The sequence below is a fragment of the Scardinius erythrophthalmus genome (genome assembly GCF_964197995.2).
Source record: "Scardinius erythrophthalmus genome assembly, chromosome: 13".
NCBI lineage: Eukaryota > Metazoa > Chordata > Actinopteri > Cypriniformes > Leuciscidae > Scardinius > Scardinius erythrophthalmus.
Window position 1 is genome coordinate 16728780 of NC_138233.1, and position 8016 is coordinate 16736795.

Genomic DNA, 8016 nt, shown 5'->3' on the forward strand with positions numbered 1-8016 from the left:
GGCTTAATGTAAATGTATTATGCCAGCAAAATGTTGCCATGTATGTCAGTCTTGTAGCTCTTTTTTAATTGGTTGAACTGTTACAGGGTCACAACACTTCCTGGTCTTATTATGTAAAATGTATATATTAAAATGTTAATTAAAGGCATATACACTGTCAGATTTGTGCCCCACACTATGCAATAAAGTTTATATGGAGTCACAAAAGTATAGAGTAACTCAATATACAGTATATACTGAAGGGGGGACTATTCAGTATTTAAGAGACGAGTTAAACAAGTTTAAGCCAGTCCTAGGCCATTTACAACAGGAAGGATAACGATACAAATAGTTCTAAAAATCATTCTAAATACAAAAGAATAGAGTCTACACTACAAATACAGTAACAATAACGGAACAGAGAAACGATTTAGCTAGAATCACTTTCAGAAAGATTTTTTTTTTTTTCAGCTGATAAAACCCAAGCATTTAAAGTGGCAGATGAAAAAGCTGCAGCATGCGCTTATAATAAGCAGAATGATATTGTCTGCCATTGTGGATGCTGATTTACCGTTATAATTTTCTTTACTTATCATTCTTGGTGTAAAAAGGGCTTTAGTCTGGTTTCCTGTCTCATGGAAAGAAGGAAAGTGGTCTCTGAATTTAACTAATCTACATTTTGAGACAAAAGGTCCAACCAGGGTTTTTAAAAAGGAACAGTCCATCAGCAAGTTTAACTCAGAGTCACATTGAAGGGAGAATGAATCATATCATGATTCAGTCCCCGTTCAATGTGACTTGAATTTGAGTGTGTTAAACTGGCTGATGGACTGTTCATTTGCAAAGCGCTGGTTGGTCCTTTTGTCTCAAGGTGTAGATTATTTAAATTCAGAGACTAGACTTTCCTCATTTCCTCAGAAGAATTACAGGTACAGCACTCTGAAATTAGTTCACCAGCACAGCTGAGCTCCGAGAATGGAAGCTTCACACTTTTCCATTAAAAAAAGTATTGTTTCTTCTTGTCTGTATAACCAGGAATGAGATGATTATTGCCAATATTAATAGCGTGAAAATGAGCGCTTTGTCATTCAGTGAGATTGTTTCATGATGAAGTTGGGCGTTTTCTTGTTCGGCCGGTAATTTTAGAGGAATCTGAGACCTGCTGTCCTTTTGCCTTTCAGGTGTTTAGAAGTCTGTAATTAATGCATGTCACTTTGAAGCAAGGCCGACTTCGGAATTATGGGTCTTGCCTTTTGGACAGAGAGAACAGACTCAGATGCACTGAGCGAGAGAAAAGGAGGGAGGTATAACGCAGACACATAGGAGTCACACTTGTGGATGAAGCCACAGGCAGCAGGAAGTGCTTTAAATAATCCGTACTAATGAGACCGTGTACCTGCTTACTGTCAGAAAAACTGACATGGGCACACACACACAACACACACAGACTGTTCCTGCCAGTTTTCAGCCTCACACCTTGCTGACTCCTTTTGACGTACCACAGCCGCATGAATGCATTTTTGCCCTTTGACTTCAATTTAAGCCTAATTTCGATTCTGGTCTACCCTGGGAATCCAGAGTTCTCGCAAGAGCACAAATTGAATTTGCTCAGCGAGTTACTCTGGCGTCAAGTAATGATGCTCATTAACTATGCCCTTGTATCTGAGCTACACCAATCACATCGGGTTATCTGATACAGGCGGGCCAGAGGCGAGCTAAACAGATGACGACAGCACTGCGACGTCAAAGTCATTAGTAAACATTGCAAGATGGCTGTGGATGAACACCAGTTGTTTGAAACGGCTTTGGCCGTTACAATGAACGAGTTAGACTTGGCTTTTTATCTTTGCAAGAAGGACGTTTTTGCTGTTTTGCCGACCGGATACGGCAAGAGTCTAATCTATCAGTTAGCTCCGCGTTTGGGGATTATTGTTGTGATTGGTCGTAGTGTTATCCAATTGCTTGCAGTGAGATTTTCAAATACATGTTTGGTGCCGCCCCTCGGGCTGGGCGATTTCATTAGTCGATGCCAGACCCTTAATCTTTCAGATTTGGGTCTGGATTTTCAGGCTAATTCTGGTCCACAGTGAGCTTTGACTCTTTGGTATTGGGGAGAAGGCAAAGCAAGCATTAGAGATTTGTATCGGGGCCCATGAGATAAGAACTCCGTCAGCTTATCATAAAACAAACAACCATCAGACCCGATCCCCCTGATACGCCACTGTTATTAACTCCAACAAGAGGATGAATAATTCAACATGTTAATCTCTCTCTCAACACACTCCCACACACATTAAAATTTTATTTGCAAACACACGTGAATGCATGGACACAGGAAGACTCATCTTATGATAATGTAAATCTTTGTATACCTCGATGTTGCCCCAGAAGTTGGTATCACAGAAGTGGACACTTCACTTGTGTGTGTACTGTTGCGAGCCAGCTGAGAGGGGTGGCCATATGTCACAACTATAATTATGTGTGCTGGAAAGATCTTGCTGAAGGTGAAGTGTGTCTGGTGCCACTAATGGCGCTGAAATTACGCACTTCACCTTTGGTAAGGTCTTTCAAGCAAACATGACACAAAAATAATGAATGTTTCTAAACACATTTCAAACACTCCGCCTGTCTTCCATTGTTTGGACAATGCAAATGTCCACACCCGTTGTTGGGTCACTCAAATTTACAGATTACTGAGAGGACAATGGGATGCATTCAGGAAGAACTGCAGTAGTGAAAATGTGTGTGTCAAACTAGTAGGAGACGATTCAATGTCTGCTGAAATAAAATCTATACTAAACTGCCACTTCAGGTTTGAGCCAACAAAGACACATATTCATTTCTGTTTCTGTATATGGAGATTGCAGTAAGAAATTCATCACTCAGTCATTCTTGTTATCACATATCGGTAACCTTTACAACAGTTACATAAGATATATTTTGTTATGTGAATGGTTATATGATAAATGATCACATTACTACCAGATTCATTCCTCAAAACTTTATTACCTTTTCATTTTTAATATTCTGCTAGGCACACTTAATTTTGCGAGTAAAGTTTCACTCTTGTGCTGGTTTTCCAGCTGAGCTTTCAGTAAACCCTGCTTTAAAACATTAATGACCAATCGTACCAAATTTTGTCATCCGCCATTTCTCAGACAAGCTTTTACTGATTTCTAACAAAAGTCTAGGGAGGAGCTGTATCTTTTAACAGTTTTGAACCCAATTTCCCAAATTATATATATATAAAATAATGTTTTTTTCTTGTACACACTTGCTTAACTCTTTCCCACATTTTTTTTTAAAGTTGCCAGCTACCGCCAGCGTTTTTGATCATTTTCACAAAAATGTCATGGCCCACAGATATATATTTTTTTGTATTAATATCCGAACATGCAATATATCAAAAGAAAGAACAGACTTTGCTTTTAAAAAAAAAAAAAAACGCTTTATTTTAACTTGCATTCTTTTTCTTTTTTATCAACACTTGAATGTGGGTAAGTTTCATTAAAAAAAGCTACATTTTGAGATTTTTCAAGATTTTTTAAAAAATGTTTTAAAAGAAGTCTCACCAATGCTGCATTTATTTGATCTATTATTCAGTTTTGATTACTGTTATTCAAATAATACAGTAATAATGTGAAAAAATCACAATTTAAAATAACCATTTTCTTTTCCAATATGTTTTAAAATGTAATTATTCCTGTGATGTGTGTTCATCTACACTAGTGTTATCATTAATCACTCCAAATAAGACTTTTCTCTTTTCAGATGACAGTGTAAAGCGATTGCATAAACTCTAATTTACAGTCTTCACAGTTTTTATTAATTGTTAATAATGCTTTGCAATATCACACTTCATTTCAACTCACATTAGAAAAACATCCACACAGTTCTGACAGAAAACTCCACTTCAATTCTACTGAATTTTTTCTAAAGCTTGTCTAAGTTAGCAACATTAACCAAGGAGGGTGGAGCTTAGCAAAGGGTCAACTGCAAATCAATCAATCTCGTCTGTGTCTATGGACAGAACTCTCTGCTGTTAAAGCCTGTTGACTCCTAAGGGAAACCATGTCGTCTGCACATGAAAGAGACATTTTCTCGTATAGGCTCGTCTTTCATCAAGTTGTTTGTTCCCAGGAGCCTCAGTCAATCTGTTGTTTTCAGAGGTAATTTTTTGGCCATTTGCCAACATTTATTCATCCGTGACGCCAGAAACCGACCTGGACATTTAGCTAGTCAAAGGCCACGGGTAATGCAGGTGAGCAGTTATTTTCACAGGCACCGAGCAGGTCAGACCGCAACACATCTACAGTGAACACTTCTATTAATTCAGTTACTCTCGAGCCCATGAGACTTGGAGCGGTCAAAGTTACAAAGCACTCAAACGATCAAAAAGCACCTCAGGCTCACTTGAGCGATCCTCAGAAAGTTTTCAAGAGATTGGTGATCTGTGTTTAATCAGTGAGAGAGTTCATCTCAGGGGACACTCTATGGGTGTAATTATTATTTTTTTTGTACAAAACCCCACTCGCTCATCAACAAAACCCCTTTAGTCAGTGAATGTGGGAACCAACCACCCATATCTTCCATCTCGGCATGGCCGCCCTCCTCTCTGCTGATTCCTTACTGACATTTAGATAAAGGTGAGAGAGAAAGGCCCAGCTGAGCCGTTGCCCGTCACCAGGGTAAATTCACTGCGCCCTTTCAGCGACTCGGAAGTCAAATTATAGCTTGCGGTCTGACATTTCCATTGTATTGGTAGAGTGCTGTTTTATTCTCCTAATTAGGCTATTAGGTACATCACTGATCTTGTGCCTAGAGATGGCCAGCACTAATAAAGAACAGAGAAACCCTGGGATAAAAGAGAAGTGACGGAGAGAAACTGAGGGGAGAGATGAAGGAAGAAAGCCAGATAGATGTATAAAGGGAAACCAGGAAAGGACGGGGAGGAAGCCCTTGTAACAGCAGCCCTGGCAAACCAAAGTAGAGACAAGAGCTGTGAACTGAAAGAGATGAATAGATAAAACACATGTACAAAGACAGAAATAGATGAACAGATATATGAGGGAAAATCATGGAGGATGAAGGATTTAAAGGTGAGTGGACGGAGTGAACGGTTTTAGAGATTGAATCAGAGAGAGATCTAGGAATGAGTCCAGTGGCACAGGTGACAGAACAGAGTGTGCTGTACTCTACTGTACATCCACGATGGGATATTTATACATATTCACTCAAATATCACTTCCTCTGGATAATTGGACACAGCTTTTGATGAAATATCAAACCAGCTCCTGGATGGACTTTTTAGTTTAGTTTTAGGCTTTTTAGCCTTCCTGAATACGGCAAGGTCCTGCAAACAGTCAGAAATTAGGTTGAGAAGGACTATTCAGCACAACAAACTTATATATGCCAGATGCCACCCTGTCTTGTCACTATTAACTTCAATATGAACATGCTATCCATCAGCAAATCAATAATTACACACACACACACACACACACACACACACACACACACACACACACACACACACACACACACACACACACCAAATATATATATACACACATCTTGCATCTTGCAGTTGATGGAGATTTGTGGGATGCACATCCAGGGCACGAAGCTCCCGTTCCACCATATCCCAAAGATGCTCTATTGGGTTGAGATCTGGTGACTGTGGGGGCCATTTTAGTACAGTGAACTCATTGTCATGTTCAAGAAACCAATTTGAAATGATTCGAGCTTTGTGACAAGGTGCATTATCCTGCTGGAAGTAGCCATAAGAGGATGGGTACATGGTGGTCATAAAGGGATGGACATGGTCAGAAACAATGCTCAGGTAGGCCGTGGCATTTAAACGATGCCCAATTGGCACTAAGGGGCCTAAAGTGTGCCAAGAAAACATCCCCCACACCATTACACCACCACCACCAGCCTGCACAGTGGTAACAAGGCATGATGGATCCATGTTCTCATTCTGTTTACGCCAAATTCTGACTCTACCATCTGAATGTCTCAACAGAAATCGAGACTCATCAGACCAGGCAACACTTTTCCAGTCTTCAACTGTCCAATTTTGGTGAGCTTGTGCAAATTGTAGCCTCTTTTTCCTATTTGTAGTGGAGATGAGAGGTACCCGGTGGGGTCTTCTGCTGTTGTAGCCAATCCGCCTCAAGGTTGTGCGTGTTGTGGCATCACAAATGCTTTGCTGCATACCTTGGTTGTAACGAGTGGTTATTTCAGTCAAAGTTGCTCTTCTATCAGCTTGAATCGGTCGGCCCATTCTCCTCTGACCTCTAGCATCAAACAAGGCATTTTCGCCCACAGGACTGCCGCATACTGGATGTTTTTCCCTTTTCACAACATTCTTTGTAAACCCTAGAAATGGTTGTGCGTGAAAATCCCAGTAACTGAGCAGATTGTGAAATACTCAGACAGGCCCGTCTGGCACCAACAACCATGCCACGCTCAAAATTGCTTATATCACCTTTCTTTCCCATTCTGACATTCAGTTTGGAGTTCAGGAGATTGACTTGATCAGGACCACACCCCTAAATGCATTGAAGCAACTGCCATGTGATTGGTTGATTAGATAATTGCATTAATGAGAAATTGAACAGGTGTTCCTAATAATCCTTTAGGTGAGTGTATATACAGTGCTATGCATAAGTTTAGACACCCATGCTAAAGTTGACTAAAAAGAGGAATAAAAAATCATCTTTTGGAAATTGAACTTAATGCCTTAATTTAAAAAATTAGGAAAAATCCAACCTGTAAGGGCACCAATTTTCTTTGTGAATGAATAATGTATCGTAAATAAATAAATGTTCTTCCTTATAATACAGGGTGCATAAGTTTGGACACCCCTATGTTAAATTCCCATAGAGGCAGGCAGATTTTTATTTTTAAGTATTTTTTTTAATTTTATTTGTAGGATACTATGCATCCTGATAAAGTTCCCTTGGCCTTTGGAATTAAAATAGCCCCACATCATCACATAGCCTTCACCATACCTAGAGATTGGCATGGGGTACTTTCCATAAGATCATCTCTCAATGCAAATCAAACTAGCTATTAGGCTAACTGAAATAAAACCATGCCAATCTCTAGGTATGGTGAAGGCTATGTGATGATGTGGGGCTATTTTAATTCCAAAGGCCAAGGGAACTTTATCAGGATGCATAGTATCCTGGATCCATGAAGTAACTGGCCTTTAAAAATAAAAATCTGCCTGCCTCTATGGGAATTTAACATAGGGGTGTCCAAACTTATGCACCCTGTATTTTAAGGAAGAACATTTATTTATTTATGATACATTATTCATTCACAAAGAAAATTGGTGTCCTTAAAGGTTGGATTTTTCCTAATTTTTTAAATTAAGGCATTAAGTTCAGTTTCCAAAAGATGATTTTTTATTCCTCTTTTTAGTCAACTTTAGTATGGGTGTCTAAACTTATGCATAGCACTGTATATATATGCATGTATATTGCATGTATATGCATTAGAACATATAGTAAAGCAAATAGTAAACTGCATGCAAGGGCCTCTATATTCTTAGATTCAGTCATCATTTTCCCAACAATAAATTTCAAAGCTTACAGCGCAAGCCTTTCATGTAATCTGTACATCACAGTGTAACTGATTTATGAAACGCTATGATAATTCTGGAGTTTTTGTTTTGTCAGGGTGTGTGTGTAATGATTTAAATATGACTTTCCACATCTAACCAAGTCATTAGAAGTTTGCCCATGTAAGCATTATTAATGGGAAAAGGCAATGTCTAATTAAGAAGTGTTTGAAAGGCCTTGACCTTTCTGCAGACAGTCTAAAACATAACTGCAGGGTTAAATATGACATTAATTTTCTCTTGTACCTGCTAATACACTGATGAATGTGTGATGTTGGCAAGTAAGGTGGGAAAACAAGATACATATGTAATTACTTCACATTCGAGAACCCTTCCCTGCTTTTACTTTGAGCTAAACGATGAAGGTGAATTTTAGATTTCTTTTAATAAATCTGCAATGCATTTAA